This window comes from Chiloscyllium punctatum, chromosome 19, assembly GCF_047496795.1.
Source record: "Chiloscyllium punctatum isolate Juve2018m chromosome 19, sChiPun1.3, whole genome shotgun sequence".
NCBI lineage: Eukaryota > Metazoa > Chordata > Chondrichthyes > Orectolobiformes > Hemiscylliidae > Chiloscyllium > Chiloscyllium punctatum.
Window position 1 is genome coordinate 292,517 of NC_092757.1, and position 24,051 is coordinate 316,567.

The window sequence follows — 24,051 nt, forward strand, 5'->3', positions numbered from 1 at the left end:
TGCTCTTATTCTCAAATCTTCTTTAAATGCCAAATCTTCATAACTCTCAACTCTCTGACAGGTCAAAATCCATCTCCAGCCTCTACAAACACTTCCATCGAACACAGAACATTGAACAGTACAGCACAGTAGGTGCTCTCGACCCTTGATGTTGTGCCATCCATTTGTCCTACTATAGAGTATCAGACTCACCTATATTCATCCGTGCACTTTCTTCCATGTGCCTATCCAAGAGGCTCCCAAGTTTCCCTCACGTATTTGACTCTACTCCCACCGCTGGCAATGCATTCCACACAGCCACCACAGTCTGTGCGAAAAAAAACCAACTGCTGACATCTCGTCTAAACCTTCCTTTAATTACCTTAAAATTATGACCACTGGTGATAGACATTTTTGCCCTGGTGAAAGGTCTCTGGCTATTCACTCTCTCTTTGCCTCTCATCACTTTTATCCTCTATCAAGTCACCTCTCATTCTTCTTAACGTAAATGAGAAAAGCCCTAGCTCCCTCAACCTTTCTTCATAAGACCTACCCTCCGGTCCAGACAGGATTCCTAAATTTCCTCATCCTTCCTACAATGGGGTGACCAGAAGTGAACAAAATACTCAAGGTGCAGTCTAACCAGGGCTCTAAAGAGCTGCAGCATAACCACACAGCTCTTAATGTTAATCTCCTTTCTAATGAAGGCTAACACAACATTCGCCTCCTTTACAACCCTATCAATTTAGGTAGCAACTTTGAGGGATCTATGGACATGGACGCCAAAATCCCTCTGTTCTTCCACACTGCCAAGAACCCTGCCTATAACCGTATATTCTGCAAATATGAGCTTTCAAAGGGAATTACTTCACGCTTTTCTAGCTTGAATTCCATCTGCCACTTCTTAGCCTAGCTCTGCATTATGTCAATGTCCTGTTGCAACCTACATAAGCCCTTCAAACACCCATGTACCACTTCACAAACCTACGTGTCATCGGAAAACTTACTAACCCAGCCTTCTACTTCCTCATCCAAATCAATTATAAAAATCATAAAGAGAAGAATTCCCGGAACTGATCTTTGTGGGACACCACTGGTCGCTTTCAGTGATGTCGCTCCCCTAAATCTCTGTGTAAGAGAATTCTTGACATTCACTACCCTCTGTTTGAAGAAAACATTCTCTGCTTCTACACCATGACATATTGATATGAACAAAAGACGGTACACGAGGGATTACACAGAGAGACTGGCCCTGAACTCAAGGCAGTATTAGACTGAGGTTGACATCAAGGGGTCTGAGGAAATTCGCACTTATTGAGAATTGATTACGACCTCATCTACGGTTTGAAATCATTCACAGCACAAGAGAAGCTGTTTATCATCAGTGGACATCAGTCACCTCAGTCGTAGGGCATCACTGCAGGAGATCCTCAGGGGATCTCCCTCAGCCCAGGCGTGCCCAGTTCGTCATCATCGAATCCTTACAGTGTGGAAGGAGGCCATTCACCCCATTGAGTCCAATCTGAGCAAAAATGGGGATATTCACTGACGTTTACATAGTTGTCAGAACAAGGTGACCTTCCTCAGCTCTTGAAGCAGTCTGTGTCCATGTGTAACAAGAACTGGACACCATTCAAGATCGTGCAGTTAAAGTCTGGGTAACATTCATGCAACAGCACTGCTAGATACTGTACATTTCCACAGTAAAATGTGCAGCTCATTCGGCACCTCAATCACAAGAATATGGTGGAAGTCATTCAACCCATCAAACTATTGGACCAGATGTGTGATAGCTCATTCAGTCCCTCCTGCCAAATACACAGTAGGAAAAGTAATCTGTTCACTCCCTCACTTACAAGGGATCTGAAAGAGAGTGTTTTGCACCTGGAGTACTTACTGAGGGATAGAAAGCTTCAGGTTCTCAAGTGACTAACCCAGGAACAGGAAGGTGTCAGAGGTGCTCCAACTTCACAAACAACTGGAGCAGGGACTACACAGATAGACTGCATTATCATGTTCCCTGTGGCTTAATTGCTCATAGTACATATGTGCAACTTTAACATGGTTTTCTGGCAGTAGGAATGAAAACAACGTTTGGAACCATTCACCAAGGTGTCTTGCATCTCTATGATAGTAGACCCATGGTCTCCATATAGTTCAGAAGGTGGTGCGGAATTGTTAACACTTTCAGAATGATTGTATTCTAACTGCTGACAGGACTGTGTCCAAAGTGACATTCAATTCAGTGTCACACAGTAACTGTGCATTAAAATATCAGGGACAATTAAAGTGTCAAGCATACTAGTCTCACTCCTTCATCAGGTGGTAGTGGAGGGCTCGATCCAAACACACAGAATTTATAGCAAATTTTTACAGTCTGATATAACTGAAATTATACATTGAAAAATTGACTGTCTGTTAAGCCTTTCATCTGTTAGAATACCGTGATAGCTTCACTTCTTTCATGTGTAAATCACAAAACCTTTTTTTAAAAGGTTGCATTCTCTGATTAGCTGTTAACAACAGTGATAGCTAGACAATATGTTGAAGGTGTTGGCCTCCTGTGTTCTCTGTCTATGCCATGATGTTTAGGGGGTCACCATATGTTTGGGTCTCCCTGAATGGACGCAGAAGCTGATAACATAAACCCGAAAAAAGAACCTCTCTTTACTCTGTAATGACAGGGGCAAGTCAGATCCCCCCACGCACGGTGCACGCATTTAGTGTTGAAAACGTTTCTATTCTTAGCGGAAAAAAGCCATTACATCTCTGCACAGTCCCACACTCACAGTTCCTCTCTCCAAAGAAGCAGACGACAATGTAGCATTACCTTTCTCTGTATCTCAGCAACTATAATGGCAGCACTTGTATTGCAGATGGAGTAGATCACCACACTTAGAGAAGAAGGACAGAGGGAATATAATTCAATTTAAACAGGGACATATCAAAATTAACATAATATTCAGGAATATGGGAAAAGGGGAAATTTTAGAATGAGCTCCCACTTTATTTTCCTTCTGGTTCATCATCAGCAGTCCCTTTGTTCGCTTTTCATTTCTCTCTCTCTCTCTCTCTCTCTCTCTCTCTCTCTCTCTCTCTCTCTCTCTCTCTCTGACTGGACATTTCTCCATCCATTCAACTAACCTCCTGATCACTTATCCGGCCATCCCTGATAGAAACAATATTATTTCCCAGTTGCTTTCAGTTGTGATGTAGGGTCACTAGATTCGACACTTTAACTGTTTTTCTCCTGACAGACGCTGCCATACTTGCTGAGATTCTCCAACATTTTCAGACACTTGAGAATTTTATTTCATATCTCCATCATCCACGGTTCCTTGGTTTATTTCATCTTTAATGCTGTCGTTTCACAGCATGTTAGCATCACTGGTAAGGGCAGCATTTGTTATCCGTCACTAATTGCCTTTGACTGCGAGACTGTTTGTGCAGACAATATGGAGCTGATTTTTTTGTCACAGTTAGTTTCTTTACCAAATGCTATCAGTGAATTAATAAAAGAAATCCTGATTGTTTATGGTTGCCGGTATAAAATGAGGTTTCATTCCAATTGTTCCCATTCAAATTTTAGTTCTAACATCGGCTGTGGTAGGATTTGAAACAATGTTTTTAAAGTCGTAACTTGAGCCTGTGAATTGCAACTGAACTACACCGCCAGTGACATTATTACTCTGATATGAGATCACTATTTTGAAATAACTGGAGAGACAAGAAAAAGTTTGTGGGCAAAATATTTCTAACTGGAAGAGTTGTCAGAAAAGAACTGGAGCCGTAAAATATGAAGTTATGAAGGAGGCAGATGGTGGCTAATTCAGCAACAACACTGAGGCAGAGTTGGAGACTGGGGATATTATAAAGGTAGGTATAGGCAGGTTTAAAGACAGAGAGAATACAAAGACATAAAACAGTTCAGGGCAAAAGGGAAACTCAAGGGTCTGAACAGTCTTGTTCCTTCTTAGATGTTTATGAGTGAGGAATCTGATATTTATGTAAATGAAGTGGAGTTGGTGACTGAAACTGAAGATAACAGTTTTTAAAGTATCAATAAATGAAAGAGCAATAACCTTCACCATCGTTTATACAATGGGCAGAGATTGGCTTACAGGAACACCAATAATAGTGAGGATAGGATAATAACCCGCTTGAATAATCATCAGTAGAGCTCATATCCGCAACTCTAACCTTGGCCAATCCTGAGAAAGCCAGTGAAGACCCAAAGATAAACTTCTGTCCATTGTTGGAATATTCCTGTCTAAAGCATTCAGATTCTGATCCATTGTTGTAGCATTCCAGTGTAATGTCCTCAGATTCTGATTCATTGTTGGAACATTCCAGTCTATTGTTCTAAGATTGTCTTCCTCTCCCTTTCTCTGTAGCTGCTGATCCCAATCATCTTGAGGGTGACACTGCCGCTGATGCTATGAGATAACATATTGAAGAAAGCCCCTTATTAATAGAAAAGGAAAGCCTCCAGTGACACACCATGAAGACTGAAATCAATCACAGTCTCCGAACATACAGCTCCTGTCCAGGAGGGTATACTGTGCAGCTCTCTGTAATCCACTAGCTATCTGTCCAACATGGGGAGCAGTACAGACCACACCAGTGCATTGTTTAACCCCTTTCACAACAGCCCTGACAAACGTCAATAATACTTGGTCTTCCTGAGATATTGACATCGCTGACTATCGAGCTAATGGCACGTCACGAATTGTAAAGATAGAGGTGAGGCAGAGAGAATATGCTTTCTCTTTAATAGGTCAGTGATTCGCCTCTGTTTTGACAGGGCAGGAATTGCTGGGCTCCTGAGGCTGTGTCTGAGTACCAGGCCTCCTGCACCCTTTGGCTTTATTTATTTCTATTTAACTTTGACATTTATCTTCCCAACATTGCATGGCTAAGGTAGGTTGAGGCATTTTTGAGAGACCTACTTCAGTTATATAGACGGTTAGATACAGTCCATTCCTTCTTGTCCTTGCAGCCGCGGCCTGGTCCTGTAGAATGATAGTCAAACTCTCACTGAACCAGGATTCTTAATTTGACCTTTCACCAGTTATGCTGGGTTTCAGCAGGGGTGGAAGGCAGTAAATCTCTCCCAGCTGCTACACAGTCTAGATTTCCCTCAGAATTGGCTTTTGATGTTCTTTCCACCTGGATTGGAGAACTGCATGTCAGACAATATATTTCCTGAATTGACTTTTGGACAAGTGTGTGTTTCTAGGATTTTACCAGATTGGAACAGTTACTGTTTAGTAATGGGATAACCTATTAATCTATAAAGTTTTCCAATAAATTAAATTATTCCAAGTTCCTCTTGTTTTTGTTGTAGTTTGTCTACAGAGTTGGCATAAATTGCGTTTTGCTTAATGTCAAATATTTTGACCAAACGAATTGCATCTGAAACACAGCACCTCACAATTACGTTAAAATAAGAAAACGTTGGGGTCGAGATGACCTTCTTCATATATTATGAGAGGCGTCTGCTCGGATCCATAACAAGAAGGACAGATATTCATGTTTTAATTAGATAATTATTTGATGGACAATAAGTGTCAGGAACACGGGGTTTGACAGCGGAATGCGCCGAGCTGGATGAGTGACAAATCTATCAGGAATTATATTAGATACACAATCCACCCCACAGTTCCAGCCCAGATACGTATAAGACCAGATGAGATACCTGCTCAGGACGGAGCATTGGGCAGACCAGGTTCAGTACACTTCAGCAATCTGTCCAGGAGGGTATACTGTGCAGCTGTCTGTAATCCACTCGCTATCTGTCCAACATGGGGAGCAGTACAGACCTCACCAGTGCATTGATTAAGAAGCCTGGACGAAACGGTCTGTCCAGCATGGGTCATATGTAGAGTCTTGCTCTATAAACGTAGACAAGGTATCATGATCAGTGTGGGAGCTGTGTTGTGAATAACAGTGATATCATCTGTTATTCCCACCACCATGCAGAGCTGTGTACACCACCCCCGTGCATTTTTCTGACCAGCGTGGACAAACTAGCAACCCATGTCGGAAGTGACAGTATATGCAGCTCCCATCCATTTACAGCTCCATATCTCCGTTGTGCAATGACAAGGGGTGCTGTGGGTGTGTAAATCACTGCCAGAGAGTGTTCTCAGGGGAATCAGTAAAAATACCTACAAACAAAAGCATTTTGTGAAAAAGGGAAAGGGAGATTGAGAGACAACTTTGTGGAAGATTACAGATTTCAGAACGCTTAAATAAAGATATTTCGAGAGCATTCTACAAGATGAGCTATTATTATCAGGAATGATGAATGAATGTGCTATTGGTGTCAGTTCAGGTGATGATGAATTTTGGATGAGGATTTGTTCTGCAGCTTTGTACCTCGGAGTGATGTCTGCAGAGTGTATGACTCATTGGGCTGAATCTAACAATAGTTTGTGACAGAGTGTGACAGAAAGATTGTCTGCACCAAACTGAGCTAGTTTCCTGGTGCTATCCTTTCGAGCTCACCTCATTAACTACCCACCCCACCCCACCATATGGTGTCCCTCTCATTCAATACCAGCCCGATTCGCCAAGCCATCATGGCTGGAAGTACTCACCATCGCCCAGATATCCCTGGATATTCTGTGATCACTGGCACTGCTGCCATTTTGAAAAGCCCAATGGGCACGCAGTTGAGCTTTCTCAGTTTGGAGTAGCCCTGCACAGTTTACCATGAGCATGGCAGATAAGGGGCAATTGCACCACGGTTTGTCGAAAGGGGCACAGAGGTCCTGATGAATAGGCTCGTTGAGAGAGGGGCCATTCTCTTCCCAGAGGAGACCACAGCATCAGACCAACCGAGACTGATCTGAGCTCACCACCCAGCTCAGTGCGATAGCTGCGATCTGATGAAATGTCCAGCAATACAGGAAAAAAACATCAATAACATTCCCTGCTCTGTCAGGATAAGGGTCACCGTATTCTCTCTGCTCCCTCACATTCATGGTATATCTGTTATAGCACCTATCCCCGTACAAGGCTCATGCTCCACCACTCCCTCTATTGCTTGCAGCACCTTCCTTCTTTGTCTCAGTCTCTCTGTCTCTCTCCCCAACCCCCCTCCCCTCACCTTTGCAATACCCCCACAATGGAATGTTCTGGAGAATGCCAATTATGGAATGTTCCAGACAACGTTCCAAGTAATTCCAATTTACAGAAATATGTCAGTACCCCAGTATGTAATACGTCAGGGGGAAGAAGTAGAGATGTATGTTTTTAAAATCACATACTATTCAAATCCACCATGAGACATTTCAACCATTTAAACGTGCTATAGTATTAATAAGAACGGGGGTGAACTGATTGTGCAATGAGCTCCATGTTAGAGGAACTTTCAAACATTCAGCACCCTGGGTTGATGTCACTGACAAGACGACCCTCAAGCACTTTTACCCCGGTTTTCTTCAAGCACATGTTTGAAGTCATTTCCCATGGGGACGGACTCTTCTAACAATATATTTCACCAGCTTTATACGTCTCCGTATTGTTAAGCACATTTTACACAGACCAATCAAAAATATACTCTTATTTTATGGTTATCAATATCAAATTACAATTAATAATTCTGGTTATTTCACTTGTCTCATCTTATTGTATTCAGTTAAAGACAGCTTCTAAACCCTTTTCTCATTATAAAATACAAATTATAACAAAGAACATTTTTATCCTCAGCCATTATCTTGACCGTTCTCTGAATTTTTTCCCTGTTTTGAAAATTTCTATTGCCCTTTTCCCGTGACTTTTTCTGTAAGTAGCAGTTACACAGTCTCCCACGCAGTAGGCTGGACGGCTGGTTTGTGATGCACAGGGAAGCCAACAGCCCATGTTCAATTCCACACACTAACAGAGGTTACCATGAAGAGGACGCTCTCTCATCCTCACCCCAGCACCCGAGGTGTGGTAACTCTCAGAGTAAACCACCACGAGTGGTCTCTCTCTCTCTATTGACAGAAAAGCCCCATGGTCCTTTGGAACTGTATTCTATCACTGTTAACATTTTAAAACGTTATCCATGTCATCATTTCGTTTTGCCTTATGTTCCTGGATGTTGTGGCGCAGTGTCATTTTGTACCAGTGTCACATTACTCCCACACTGTACATTCCTGCCCATTCCCCAAAAATCCATGACTCCATCGTTATTTATGAACCTTGCATTCTGTGTCCCAAAAAATATTTAATATCTCTGCCTCTAATGATCTGCAAAAAAAATCAACAAATTAACAAAAAAAACCTCATATCTATGTGTCAGTTTGTTTTTGTCACCTTAACGGAGATAGGATGTAATTAGATTGGAAGCAGTCCAGAGATGTTTCACTTCACTGCGACGAAGAGTTTACATTATGGAGGTTTTAACAGGCTAATCTTGGAATGAGACATGATTTGATTTAAACACACAAAACCTTGAGGACAGTGGATCAGATAAATACACACTAGGGGTTTTTACAGTACAAACTTGTGTCAATTTCAGAGAACTTTGACAATGTTGAAGCACGACATTCTGTCCATCGAGTCCACACTGACCCACTGAAAAGCATGCCAGACAACCCTGGCCCTTCCAAGTAACCCAGCTTTTCCCATGACTAACTCACCTAACCTATACATCCCTGGGCACTATTGGCAATCTGGCATGGCCGATCCACTCTAAGTTGCACATCTTTAGATTGTGGGTGGAAACTGGAGCACTGGGAGGAAACCCACACAGACACGGGGTGAATGTTAATACTCCACATAGAGAGTCGCCCAAGGTTGGAATTAAGCTCAGCTGCTTGGTGATGTGAGGCAGCAATGCTGAACACTGATCCACCATGCACCTCTGTGGCTTAAGAAAGATAACTCTCTGACTTGTTCCTGTCACTGAACCTGACCCAGTCTGACACCTTTATCATCGGCCATATCACCAACCTGGTTACATTGAAAATTTGTTATAAGTAATTGAGGAGTGGGACTAGAAAGGGAAAGTGTTGACACCCTCCAACCTCAGTTAGGACCAGAGTGAGGAGAAATTCACAAAGTGGGATTTCATTCAAGTGAGAATTCTCTTTCCCAGAAGTTTGATGGCTCAATCTTTACATTATTTCGATGCTGGATTCGTCTGCTTTCCCGTAAGACAAGTAAATCAGGGATAATGATGCATGGAGAGAAAAGTGCAGCTGGGAACGCAATGAGATAAGCCATGTCCTTATTTAATAGTGCATTAGTGTCAAAGGGCCGAAAGGCCCAATCGTGTCTGTCAGCCCTATGTTCTGATGTTCCATTCTGCCCTTCAGACCTGCTATATAGGGGCAGATCGAGGCCACCCTGACGGTTAGTGTAGTTTCAGAAATGTACTAGGAAAATCCAGACTGAGTCAGGAAGTGAACCCCACCCCCCCAATCCCTCTTTCCAGGCCTCCCCTCTCTGTAACTTTTGCTCCCCACTTGGGTTATGTTACCGACCCAGATTCTTTCTGGATACAGCCTCCATCTGCCACCCAGTGTACAAATCCTGTACTCTCCCAAAATGCAATATTGTACAACACGACTTCCAGGAAAATAACCAGTTACCTTCCAAAAGCATAACATAAGAACGAAAGAAATGGGAACAGAAACGGGCTATTCGGCCCCTCAAGCCTGCACTGTTATTCAATAAGAGCATGGCTGATCTACTCCAGGGCTCAACTCCACTTTCCTGCTAAACCCGTTGTATCCTTCAACTCGCTGATATGTCAAAAACAATTCCACTCCGTCTGTAAATACATTCTGTGTCCCAGCCCCCACAACTCTCTGCGTTAGGGTATTCCATACATTCACTAACGTCAGAAAGAAGACATTTTTTTGCATCTCAGTTTGAATTCAGTATCCCTTATTCTGTACCTATATCCACGAATTCAAGACTCTGGCCAAGAGTGGACCCTTATTCTCTATATTTACCTTTCAGCCCTCTCTGTATCTTGTAAGTTTCATTAATATCACCCTCATTCAATTCAGCCACAATGAATAATCGCTTCATCAATTTCGATGTACTCAATAATTCAAGCTTTTCATCCCAGGAATTCGCCTAATGATCCAATCTGGTTATTTGCTTTATCAGCATGTTGACTTTATGTTTCATACACAGAACACTCCAATCCCTATGAACTGCTCCTTTTTTGGGAGTAATTTCCATTAAATTACAGCCTGCATTTTGGTGTCATCCACCGTCAGGCTATCAGTAAAGATGGTCAATAACTGATGCCATCGGACTGATATTTGTGGTACTCCAGTTGATACATTTTATCATAAAGCTCTATTAATCCTTACTCTCCAATTTCTATGTGTTAACCAATCGTCATTCCATGCAAATATATTATCGGTCATATTATGAGCCTCTGTATTGTGTAAGAAACTTTATTTTGTGATACCTTATGGAAAATCTCTGGAAGACCTCATGTCTACCAGTTCCCTTTCATCAAGTCTGCTTGTTATATTCTCAGAGGTATCCAGATAAACCTTGCATGATTTGTTATAGATCCGCTTGCATAAAACCATACTGTTTCTGCGAGATGCTTTTCTGAATGTCCTGCAATTCCCTCCTTAATAACAAACTCTCGCTGATTCCCAGCAATAATGGTGAAGCTAAGTGGTTCCTGCTTTCAGTCTCGTTCATTTCTTGAAGACAGGCGCCACATTGGAGGTACTCCAGTTTCGCTTGATCACTCCTGTAATCCACAGTGTTATGGAATATTTTACATGGTGCCACCAGTCACTCTGTGACTACTTCCTTTAAAACTAGCTATGAATTTCTGCTGACATGTTCCCCCCCCCACACTTCTCTATTTGTTTAAAAAAAACGTGTCCCTTTTGTTCGAACTTCCCTATTAATACCATTTTGTTTATAGCATTGAAATATTTACAGTGACTCACCTTGTCAGCACCAATGTAAGATATTGGTGTAAATTACCTGCAAATTCCCTCTGGGCAATTCCCCCGTCACACTCTCCAAATATCCTCAATATACTTTCCTGTCTTCATTCCCACAAAACGTCATGGACTCATCCTGAATTTTTTTGTTATAAACACAGAAGAGCTCATGCAGCCATATCACCCACAAACAGACCCTTTGGTCCAACTTGTCCATTCTGACCAGGTTTTCCAAACTAAACCATTTCCACCTGCTTGCACATGGCCCAAATGCCTCTGTACGTTTCCCATTAATACGTTTGTCCAACTGCCTTTTTAATATTGTAGCTATATCTACCACATTTCCTCTGGCAGCTCATTCCATGTATACGTCACCATCTGCAGGAAAAAGTTGCTTCTTTGTCCCTTTTAAATCTTCCCCTTTCACCATAAAGCTATGGCCTCCATGTTTGAATCTCACTAACCTGTCGAAAAGACGTTGGCTATGCAACCTATCCATGACTCTCATGATTTTATACACTTCTATAATTTCACCCCTCAACCTCCTACACTCCATCTGATATTAACTTCAAGACCAAGCATTTAAAAATAATCACTGCAAATTTGAAACAATATTAAAAGCGAATGGTAAACAACACTCAGCCCAAAACTTCAAACTGTGATTTGTTTTTTCTCCATATTACATTACTAAGGCAGCATGAAACTCTTACTGGTGCCAATAAGAAGAACACATGAATTTCTTTGCCTGAAGGGGGCGAAGATCTCTACAGTGAAAACGTATCTCTGCCCAAATCTATGTAATACCACATAGCCAACATTCTTCCTCCTGGTCTCCCTGTGTGATTGTGCCTTCTTTAGCTTGCACTCAATATAGAGAACCCCTTGCCCCAACTCAACTCTGAATTTATATTCATTTTACATCATTTTCTCGTTCACCACTGATAAAAGCCCCATTTATCTTTTGCCACATCCAGTTTTCACCTCATCCATTCCCCACCTCTGACAAGGGAATAAAAAGCCCATTTTCTAATCATTTTCAATTCCGAACAAGTGTCACACTGGACTTGAAACGCTAACTCTGTTCCTCTGTCTCTCCAAATGCTGCCAGACCTGCTGAGTTTCTCCAGAATTTGCACAGCACAAATATTCAGTTAAACAAACAACTATGGATACTTGAAAAAAATATATAAAAATTTCTGGAGGATCTGGGAGCTTTGTAGAACGAACACTTAGCCGAAAGATTAATTCTGCATTCACTCCGGAATATCCTGCCAGACCTGCATAGTTTGTTCAGCAATGTCTGTTTTTGAACAAGTTCCAAAATTATGTGTCAAAGCTGCTCATACGCCCTGTTCAGCATACACCAGGAAGTGAACGATAACACAAGGTGCACAAATTCCTTGGTTCCATAAGTTTGGCATCACTAATAATACAGACCTCTTAATCATGGTCAGGGAGAGAAACAGAGGGAAACACATTCACTTCAAACACAGAAGATGGCATTGCGGGAAAGGAAAAGATTCATATAAATACGTTAAAGTGTTTGAGTAATGTAACAAATTGGAGGCGTGACACTCGGGAGAAACCGTCATCAGAATGCAGATATGAAAATGGAAGTGTTACCACATCAGAAACCAGTTTAGGTCAATGAGTACAGGACTGATGGGTGAATGGGTCTCGATATAAACTGCGGGATGGTCAGGAGAATAGAATCGCAGATATTGCAGTTCGAACTGGTTCTATCATGTGATGCTGTGGACAACAGCAGCAGCAGAAGCAGCATTGTAATCAATCACAATCTGTAACTGTTTACCCAGGATAATCCACCAGGCTACCATGAGCATCAAGCTGATCCATTGTTCAGTGACGATTGTGCGGTGAACGTGCCAGAGTCAGAATCATGTGTATCTAAACGTAATGATAACCCATTAAAGCTACCGCACTTGACTGGTTGGATTACAGACATCAGGGCTAACATCTGAGAGAGAGGGAGATATTATTCCAAGACTAACAGATCAGATTTATGATTAGCAGTCCTGCCATCTCCAGTCATAAATGTCAACGGACCATTAATGGAGGAGAGGACTCCAGATATACCACCATCCTAAATAATAGAATAACCCGGCATATCAGTGTGAAAGACAATAACACAATGTATGCACCATCCTCAGCCAGAAGTGTTGCTTGGATGATGCAGATCACCCTCACCATGATGCCCATGGAATCACAGATGCCAGTCTTCAATCAATTCGATTTGCTCACGTGGGATGAAGAAACAGCTGAACACAGTAGATACGACAAAGGCAATGGGCCCTGACCCCATTCCTGCAATAGGACTGAAGACTTGTGTTGCACAACAAGCCGTGTCCCTGGGGAAGCCGCTTCATTCCAGCTCCAACTCTGGCATCTCCCCGGCAATGCGGAAAATTACTCAAGTATGTCCTGTCTGCTAAGAGGTGAATAATTACAATCTGACAAATTACCACGGCCTCAGTCCCTTCTGGATTCTCAGGTTGCTGGGAGTTCTTTCTGACAGAGTTGTCAAGCAGCACAGAAATAACCTGCTCAGTGCGGTTTCTGATAGGCCCCCATATGAATATGGTGCTGCTGTGGAAATGTCATCGGATTACTCATCCAGACCAGGCAATGCTCTGGTAGCTGGTGGAAGTTAAAAACAATTAATAACATATAAATATATTTAATCTGGTACCAGTAATGGTGACCCTAAAACCATTTTCGATTGTAAACATCTATTTCCTTCCCCAATGTACTTTCAGGAAGTGAATCTCCTGTACTTTCCTGGTCTGGCCTAAAGGTGACTTCAGACACGCAGACATGTGATAAACTCTTCAATGGTCTCTGAAACGGCCATTGGTTCAAACTGGTTCGAATACTTCAAGGGTTAAACCGGACCCAATACCCAGCACTGTACTCGGTATTGGAAAAGGGAACGGGAGACACAGTCCTGTTGACCCTGCAGAGATTTCCTTCCGAATATGTAAGAGCTATTGAAAACATTTACAGAGCATTCCCAAAGACTGCACAGAAACATCAGGAAAGGAGTAGAGAATTCAACACATTGAGCCTTCCCCATTCTAGCTAATGTAGAAAATTTCCTCAGGGCAGTTTTCCTCACACAGTGTTCGTATCCCTTAATATGTTTAAACATCGTGAAACATGTAATAAGAACTGCTGGCTTCACTGTTGTCCATCAATTTTGCTCCTCCAATCAAGATACAGGCCGTTCTGTGATGACACATGCCTATTAATCAGGATTTTGCTGCCATGCCATTCATTAATTGTGTGCTTTCCTTAAAAATTAAAGCAAGTTCCTGGTCACTGTTACGCGATTCCATCTCCAACATTGGCTGAACAGCAAAACCAAGCTTGTGATCCTCTACGTGCAAAATGTACACTCAGTGTGTTCAGCTAAAACTGCGAGCCTTGAAACTGATCCTCCCACTGGGAATTGTAGGCTACATTTCGAAGAAACATCATTTCAAACTGGGAGAGAATTTTGGGGAGAACTGGAATTCCACAGCAACGTCACGTGGTCAGTCAGCCCCGAAAACATCTGGTGAAGAGCATCGTGAAAGGTCCAGCGCTGTAATCAGTGGCCGTAGTGTTGGGGTGTAACATGTAAAGCGCTAATTTCATTGCAATATATGTTTTAAAGATTAACTTAGACTGTGTAAGTATGTGTGTTAGACCACCTTTTAATTTTGGTTTTTACTGATATTTCAGGGTTCATCTCTTAACCTCTTCTTTCCCATAGCCCCCGTTATTTATATTGCACCATTATCAGAGTGCTCCAAGACTTGCAACGATAAAACCGACAGAGAATTCGTTGTTGGAAAAGGGAACGGGAAACACAGTCCTGTTGACACTGCAGAAATCTCCTTCTTAACATCTGAGAGCCTGTGACAGCTGTACTCCAGCTGTCTGCTGATCCCTTTAGTGTCCAGAAATCTTTATTTATATTTAATGTTCTGGTTTCCACAGCCTTATGTGGGAGAGAACTCCCCAGGTCCGCCAGTCGCTGAGTACAGACATTTATTTTCATCTCAATGCAGAGTGACCTGCCTGTATCTAATACTTTGTTCACTTGTTTTAGACATCCCAGTCAGGGGAATTACTATCCCTGCTTCCAATCTGTCTCGCCCTGTCAGAATATTATATACTTCTCTGAGATCTCCACTCATTTTCCTAAAGCCCATTGAATGCAGGCCCAGTCGCCCCAAACTCTGCTCCCACAACAAGCCTGTAATCCCAGAGATCAGTCAGGTCATCATTCGCTGCTCTCCCTCAAAGTCAGGTTTGTCCTTTATTAAGTAAGGAGTCCAAAACAGTCCACAATACTGCACAATGTTCAAGATGGGGTCTCACCAAGGACCTGTACAGCTGCAGTAATACACCCTTACTCCTGCACTCAAATCCGCCTGGAATGAATTTCAACACACCATTTATCTTCCTAGCTGCTTTCTGTTCCTGCAATAATGATTTCAGTGAATGGTGTGAAGGTAGATCCAAACCCTTTTCAATGTTACAGCTCCCCACTTGGTGGCTCTATGTACATTGGTCAGCATGCCGAAACCATTCCCAGTATTGAATGCTTGCTTCAGAATGCACTGTCTTGCGTAGACCTCAGAGGTCAGTGCAGAACGAAACAAAAATGCAGCAGAAGTTCCTTTATAAATCAATATTTTTTAACCAATCCCTTTTCAAATTGTAGGTTGCCGTCCTGTTTTCACACCAAAGGGCACGACGTCACATCTACCCCCATTGCTCTCCATTTGCCACGTATTTGTTTATTCACTTCACTTGTCTCAATTACTTTGGAGCTTTTTTACATCCTGCTCAATGACTCAATCCGACATCGACAGTTAGTGCCATCAGCAGAATTGGGAATATTGCATTTGATTCCCACAACCAAATGTTTGGTGTTTATTGGGAATAGCTGGGACCCAAGCCCCGATTCCTGCTATACATCCCCCAACTTTTCACTCAAAAACACATTGTTTTATTCCTATTCGCTTGTCATGTCATCTCTCCCATTATAAATTATGTCCACATATTAACCCCAGTCCCATAAGATTTGAATTTGTATGGTAGGCTTGGAGATTTCCAAAAAATTCAGTCATATTGTATTGATTGCTTCTCCATAATTTTGCTCAGTCAGTTTCTCAAATATGATTTCCATTTCATAAATCTCTATTGACTTTGTCTCTGCCCATTACTTTCGGTTCCAACACTTCCTCCAACACTGTTTAGTTACCAGTTCCATTCTATTTCCTTTCTTTCTCACCAGATTAAAGTTTCCGAGTATTGCTGGGAAGATTGCTTTTTTGATTTGATATCTACTGTGAAGGCATAACTGCAATATTTGCTCCATAGTTCTGCATTTACCCTGTCCTCAATACTCTGGTTTCATACTGTCAGGAAACTGCACTGTTTTACCCTTAATTTTGCCACGTACATGTTTTTAGAACCAATTATAAATTCACTTGCATAACCCTTGTTAATGTCCTTTTCAGAAATTCATCAATTCCGGCTTAAGGTGCTGAACGACTGAAATTCCACAGCCATACAATCACAGGAGCATAGACTCTGTACTGTCATAAATACAGCACGGTCGGCATTAGTCCCACTTTCTGACACACGACCCGTAGCCAAGAACGATATGGCATTTCAAGTGCGTAACCTTGTATCATTTTTTAACGTTTATGAGTTTACCCGTGACAACTCCCCTCTCAGGAAGTGCATCCCAGATTCAAACACCAGCTGGGTTAAAAAAATCCTCAAATTCTCATTAAACCTCAAACCCTCCACTTAAAAAGTGCGCTCTCCTGTTCTTGACCCTTTGACTAAAAGGAACAACTGCTGTCTATCCACGGTCTCCATGCCCCTCGTAATCTTATCCTCCTGAATCACGTCCCTGTCAGCCTTCTCTGATCCAAAATAAGCGACGCGAGATTGTCAGGCCTCTCTCCATAGCTGATATGATCCATGCCAGGGAACATCTTGGTGAATCTCCTCTCTACCCCTCCAGACAATCACAATCTTCCTGTAATGTGGATCCCAGGACTACGTAAATTGTTCCATCTTGGATTAACTAACGTTCTGCATAGCTCTTATAATCTATGCCTCGATGAAAACAGGCAATGTTTACAGACGCTATGCTTTATCAACTTGTGTGTTACCCTGTCCATACCCATTCAGGGATGTGTGGAGAAGCACCCGCTGACCTTCCTAGTGTGTTGCCATTTATTTAGTACTACCCTTAATCATCGCCTTTATTCGGGTTACGATCCATCTGTCATTGATCTGCCCAACTGACCGTTCCCTTTACATCTTCCTGTAAATTTGGACCTTCCTCCTAATTTCCAACCACCTGGCTAATCGTTTTTAAGGTTACAGAATCACACCAGGTTATAGTCCAACAGTTTTATTCAGAGGCACTAGCTTTCGATGCGCTGCTTCTTCATCGGGTGATGATGCACTTCGAAAGCTGCTGCCTCCAAATAAACCTGTTGGGCTATAATCTAGTGTTATCTGACTATTAACTTTGTCCACCCCAGTCCAACATTGGCACCTCGAATTACAAGTAACAAGGGCATAACACTGATCCCTGTGATACACCTTTGGACATCAATCTCCAGTCATACAAACAGCCTTCTAACACCATGCTCTGTATGCTAACACTAAGTTGATTTGGATGCAATTTGGCAAGTCATTGATGAGTGTGAATTGTTCCCTTTTTATAAGATTAGATTCCCTACAGTGTGGAAGCAGGCCTTCGGCCCAACCAGTCCACAAAGAGTAGCCCATCCAGACCCATTTCACCCTGACGAATGCACCTAACACTATGGGCAATTTAGCATGTCCAATTCACCTGACCTTCAGATCTTTGGACTGTGGGAGGAAACTGGAGCACCCGGAGGAAACCCACGCAGACACAAGGAGAACTGGCAAACTCCACACAGACAGTCGCCCAAGCATTAATTTTTTTACGAACTCGATGTGTGAGTTCTGATAGAAAGCCTTCTGAAAATCCAAATATGCCAATTCTACTGGTTCCCCATTATCTATGCTGTAAGAGACAATTTCAAATAATTCAGAATTTTGTCAAGTATGATTTCTCTGTCAGACACACATGCTGATACTCTCAAATTTTGCTGTTAATTTCTAAATATCTACCAACAGGTGGGATGTAGTAGATTCAAACGGTTTTCTTAGGGATGTCAAGTTATTTGGTCTGCAGTTCTCCATACTGTCTCTTCTTCCGTTGCAGATGCTCAGATCCATTCCATTTACCTACAATTCTTGGAACACGTTTACTACCTTCAATTTATCTCCAATGGCTTACGACCTCTGCACAAAGAGCAGGAAAATAAAGCACAGTCATCGACAGCACAATTAATACTTCTCTTGCTGATTTATTGCTAATATTTTGATGTGAAGTACATCTGGTTTTTCAGAGCTAGAAATGTGCAATCCAGCTGCAGGTTCACGTACTACCTTGTTACTGACATAAATTGACTTTAGGTCTTTAGTGTCACAAGTTCCATATGATCATTTGGTAATTCTGGGTGATTTTCGGGCACTTCCTCCATGAAGACAGATGCAAAGTAACTGGTTGATATCTCGACCATTTCCCTGTTTCCAACAATATATTCTCCTCTCCCGATTACACAATTTCATATTTGACCTTGCTTTATTTTGTTTTCATTGGAATACAGATTGTGGATTTATGCAGATTTCGTGCTCTTAGCACGCTAACATTGTGAAAAAGGCCCTTGGGCCCAGCAGTTCCACACTGCCCGTTCGAAGAAGAACCCACGCAGACCCATATCCATATGATTCTACGTTTATGCCAGACTAATGCACCTAATGCACACATCCCTGAACACTATGGGGCAATTTAGCATGGCCAATTCACCTAACATGCAGATCTTTGGATTGTGGGAGGAAACCGGAGCACGCAGAGGAAACCAACAGGAGACAGGGTGAGCATTGGAAACTGCACACAGACAAATGTCTGAGTATTCTCACGTTTTCACATGTCTGAAATTCTTCTGAAGTCACTTCATATGATTAATATAATTTTTATTTGTTATGTTAACCATCATTAAGTCACTTTCCCTTTCTTTGGTAGTTGCACCTTAAAAAAAAGACGTATTTTTCAGACTATGCAATATTTCTGTAGATCGCCTGGTCCTGACCAGATATATCCAAGAACACAGCAATCGGGGAGAGAAGAAATTGCGGGAGCCCTGGCTGATAATTTTGCATCATCGTTAGCCACAGGTGAAGTCACCAAAGACTGGTGGGGAGTGAATTTTGTGCCCTTATTCAAGAAGAGCCGCAACAGAGAACATGGGAACTATAAACCAGTTTGCTTCACAACTGTGATAGGTATGTTGCTTCAGAAGACTCTGTGATAAGATATACATATATTTCGATAGACACGGAGCAGTCAGCACGGCTTTGTGCATGGAAGATCACAATTTACTAATTTTTTGAGTTATTTGATGAACTGACCAGGAATGTTGACGAGGGTAGTGTGACAAGTGTAGTCTACATAGATTTCAGAAAGGCCTTTAAATTAGATTAGATTGCCTACAGTGTGGGAACAGGCCCTCCAGCCCAACAAGCCCACACCACCCCTCCGAAGAGCAACCCACCCTGACTAATGCACCTAACACTACAGGCAATTTAGCATGACTAATTCACCTAGCCTGCACATCTTTGGACTATGGGAGGAAACCCACGCAGACACGGGAGAATGTGCAAACTCCAGTCAGTTGGCTGAGGCGGGAATTAAATCCAGGACCCTGGCGCTGTGAGGCAGCAGTGCTAACCACTCAGCCACCGTGTCGCCCCAAGGTTCCACATGTTAGGCTGCTCTGAAATGTTCGATCACATGGAATCCAGAGGGAGCTCGAAAACTGAACACACAATTGACTTGATGGTAGTTAGCAGAGTGTAATAGTGGAAGGATGCTTGTCGAACTGGAGGCCTGTGGCAAGTGGAGTGCCTCAGGTGTCTGTGCTGGGTCCATTGCTGTTATCTCTATCAATGATTTTGTTGAGAATATACAAGGCATGATTAGTAACTTTGCTAATAACACGAAAATAGGCGGTTTCATGGACAGTGAGAAAGGTTATCAGAAATTGCAGCAGGACCTTGATCAGCTGCGGTACTGGGTCGAGAAATGGCAAATGGAGTTTAATATAGGTTAATGTGAGGTCTTGCATTTTGGAAAATCAAATCTAGGTAGGTGTTTCATGGTGAATGGTTGGGCCTTAAGGACTGCAGTGGAACAGAGGGTCCTTGGAATTCAGGTGCACAATTCTGTCAAAGTAGAGTCACAGGTAGACGACACTGAAGAATGCTTTTGGTACACTGGCCTTCATTAGTCAGGGAATTGAACATCAACGTTGAGGAGTTACATTGCAGTTACACAGAATGTTGGTGAGGCTGCGCTTGGAGTACTGTGTTCGGTTTTGTTCAATTTTCTCTAGTAAGAATGTAATGTAATTGGAAAGAGTGCAGAAGAAATTCACAAGGATATCATCAGTACTTAATAATTGAGTTAAAGGGAGAGTTTGGACACGCTAGATAATTTTTCTTTGGACTGTACAAGACTGAGACGAGATATTACAGAAGTATATAAGATCATGAGAGACATTGTTAGGGCGAATGCACTTTTTCTTTTTCCCAGTGTTGTGAATCATAGACTAAAGGACATCTCTTTAAGGTCAGAGGGGAAAGTACAACAGGGAACCTGAGAGACAACTTTTTTTATACAGACTCTGGTACACATATGGAATGAGCAGCCAGTGGTTGAGGTGGTTACGTAAACAACGTTTAAAAAGAACTTGGACAAATACACGGATAGGAAAGGATTAGATGGAAACGGGGCAATGGCAGGGAAATGGGGTTCGGGTGAATGCATATTTTGGCCGGAATTGACCGGTTTGGAACAAAAGGTCTGCCTCTGTGCTTTACGACTCTATGACTCTGACAACAAATGCTTGTCTCCCACTGAATGCCATATTGTACTTTTCCAATACACTGGAGCGAACTTGACTCTCCACCCTCCAGGCTTCCATAATGTTTGACCATCATGGTCAACATTCAATATTATATGCAAATGCCATGTAAAATGCAACATATTAATGTCACTTTTCCTCAGAACAAGGTTATTAATTAGCCCTTCTGAGCACACATCACCAAATCCAAACTAACCTTGTCTCGAGTTTGGATCACAACATACTCTTCAAGCTCCCTGATACACACTTCTGGAATTTATTTTTCACCGCATTAGCAGTCACTTAGTTTATGCAGTTTAGATATAGCTTGAGATAATTCAGCATTACTGCAGCACCAACAATACCAATTTTCCACAGCATAAGATATACAAAATTTGCACGACAATTTTGCATGGCAGAACACACCAATGCTTGTTTCTCATTGCTAAGATCCTCCCAAACCGATTCTGTGGGATCTGAGGGACAGGGTCGGTGGCATTATTAGTGACTGACTTAGAGAAGACGTTCATTGAGGCTCACTTCAACGTTGAGATGATCTGAAGAAATGTCCAGCAATGCAGGACATTCTGTATCCTCGTTCTGCCAGGATAAGTGTCACAGAATTCTCTCTGCTCCCTCACACTCACTGTATATCTATCATAGCACCTACCCCCGAACAAGGCTCACGCTCTATCTCCAAATAAAGTTCATGTACAACCACTCTCATTGTTGAATTCAGCACCTTCCTTCCATCATTTTGTCTGTCGCCCATGCAATACACCCACACCGATAACACCTTATGGACTCTGCACTGTGGACTGACTCACTCCAGATACCTCACCATTCAGCAACCCTCTCCCCCACCACCACCTATAACAGTAGGAACAGTTCATTCCCCTATTCCCTTTCTCCCTTTCCAAGATAAACAACCTGGAACAAGACAGAAAGAGCCAAGCCGGGTGGTGGAGTGTCCTTTATCCGTTCCCTTTCCCCCCTCTCCGCCCATGTTGGGACGACTCTAGAATGAGCCGGAGGGTACCGAGGGAATGGTATGGAGATTCTGTAACATCCACGTCCAACCAACTGAGTAAGAAACAATGTTCTGTGGAGGGCAATTCTCACTTTAACTGCTCTGTCTGTTTTGCCACTTTTTTCCCTCCCAAAAAACAAATATCTAATTGCAAAAAGATGCAGAAACAGAAATACTTAGAGACATATGCAAACATCCCAATATACTAACACTCACAACACATGCTCTGAGATGGACCCGCACACATGTAGAGGCACACAGAGACATACACTGTTACACATAAACAGATAAAACGCAGAGGCTAATACACGGAAGAACAAATGTACACACACAAATACACAGACACACAAACACATGAACAAATAAATGCATATGCAGACAGACACAAATAAACACAGACACTAGAGATAGATGGTTTTTTGATGAATAAGGGTACCAAGGGTTACAGAGAGAAGTCAGGAGAATGATGTTGAGAAACCTCTTAACCTGTATTAAATGGCATTCAGACTAGATGGGTCGAATGGCCTAATTCTGCTTCTTTTTTAATGCTTGTGTGGGTTATGCCATCTGGTATTCTCTTCCTGCGACAGGAGTGGAGAATGAGTTTAAAATATACTTGATTGGAAAGAGTCAGTGGTAACGTTGGACTCGTTTAGAGGACTGTATAGTCTGTGTCGATTCCTAATTATTCTGTCCATATGTTTCAAAAGAGGTGGCAATTTGATGTTAGGTTAACACTGTTTTCAAGTAATGGTTCCTGCAATGAAATAAGGACGTTCCTTTCCCTTTAGTATTGCGCTATCTGTGGACCCCTTTTTCTCAGAGAGCAGTAAAGACCGAATTATTGAAGATATTCAAGGCTGAGCTCGAGTGATCTTTGCTGGACAGGAGAGTCAATGTTTATTGGGAATAGGCTGGAGTCGGATGGTCAGACACAGTCGGATCAGCCATGAGCATTCTGAATGGTGCAGCCGAATGGCCAACTACTGCTCCTATCCATGAAGTTAGTCTACAGATGTAGCAAGTGGTTTGAAATGATGTTGTTTCTGGGAATGGATATCGGGTTTAATCATAGCAATGTTTTACTGCATCTGGACAGCAAGACTGCAGATGCTGGAGGTCAGAGTCGATAAGTATCGCACTGGAAACTCGCAGCAGTTCAGGCAGCATCAGAGGAGCAGGAAAGTCAATGTTTCGGGCATAAGCCCTTCATTAGGAATGTGCCCGAAACATGCCTCTTCTCCTCCCTGTACACACGGTCCTGGGAGGTCTTTTGATGTGAAGAATTATCAGTTTAGGTATTGGATGCGAAATCCTTTTGAACCATACACGATTTTGAGAAAAAAATAGCAGGATACATATTTTCTTATGTTGGGGTGTTTAAAACTACGGAATACATTTTAAGAATAAAATGTATTGATTGTCATGAATGCATAGGCGGGTACTGTACCTTTTAAAGAGAGTGAAAGCTGGCAAGGACTTAACAAGCACAGAGAGTGCAGAAAAGTTTATAAAAAGTAACATTTGGCTGAAACAAGTAACTGAGCTGAGTATTATTGAATTTGAATTTTAATAATATAAAACCAATGAGACAATTTGATGTTTTGTGGCAGAAAATCGGGCATTTTGAACAGTTAACCAGAGCGGCAAAGAGCACTAACAAATGCAGACTGCCTGCAGAATCGCTCTCTGAAAGGTACCTGTTTCTATAAAATCTGTGCAGCAGAAGACCGAGGAAAAGACCCAGGAAAACCTACAGAGGAAGATTCACAGGAAAATCGACGTTCTCTTTTTTTTCTTGGATTTAAAGAATAAACTGTTATTGTTTTCTATAAATAGTGGGATTTGGACGTTCTTCGTCACTCACACTTTTACAGACTATGAGGCGAGGTGATTTTTTTCTGTGTGTCTGGTTTAAATTAGCAGAAGGGCTTCAAATTTTGCGAGAAGATTTGTAGCTGGGGTGTTCGTTGTTGTGATTCTGTTCGCCGAGCTGGGAATTTGTGTTGCAGACTTTTCCTCCCCTGTCTAGGTGACATCCTCAGTGCTTGGGAGTCTCCTGTGAATCGCTTCTGTGATGTTTCCT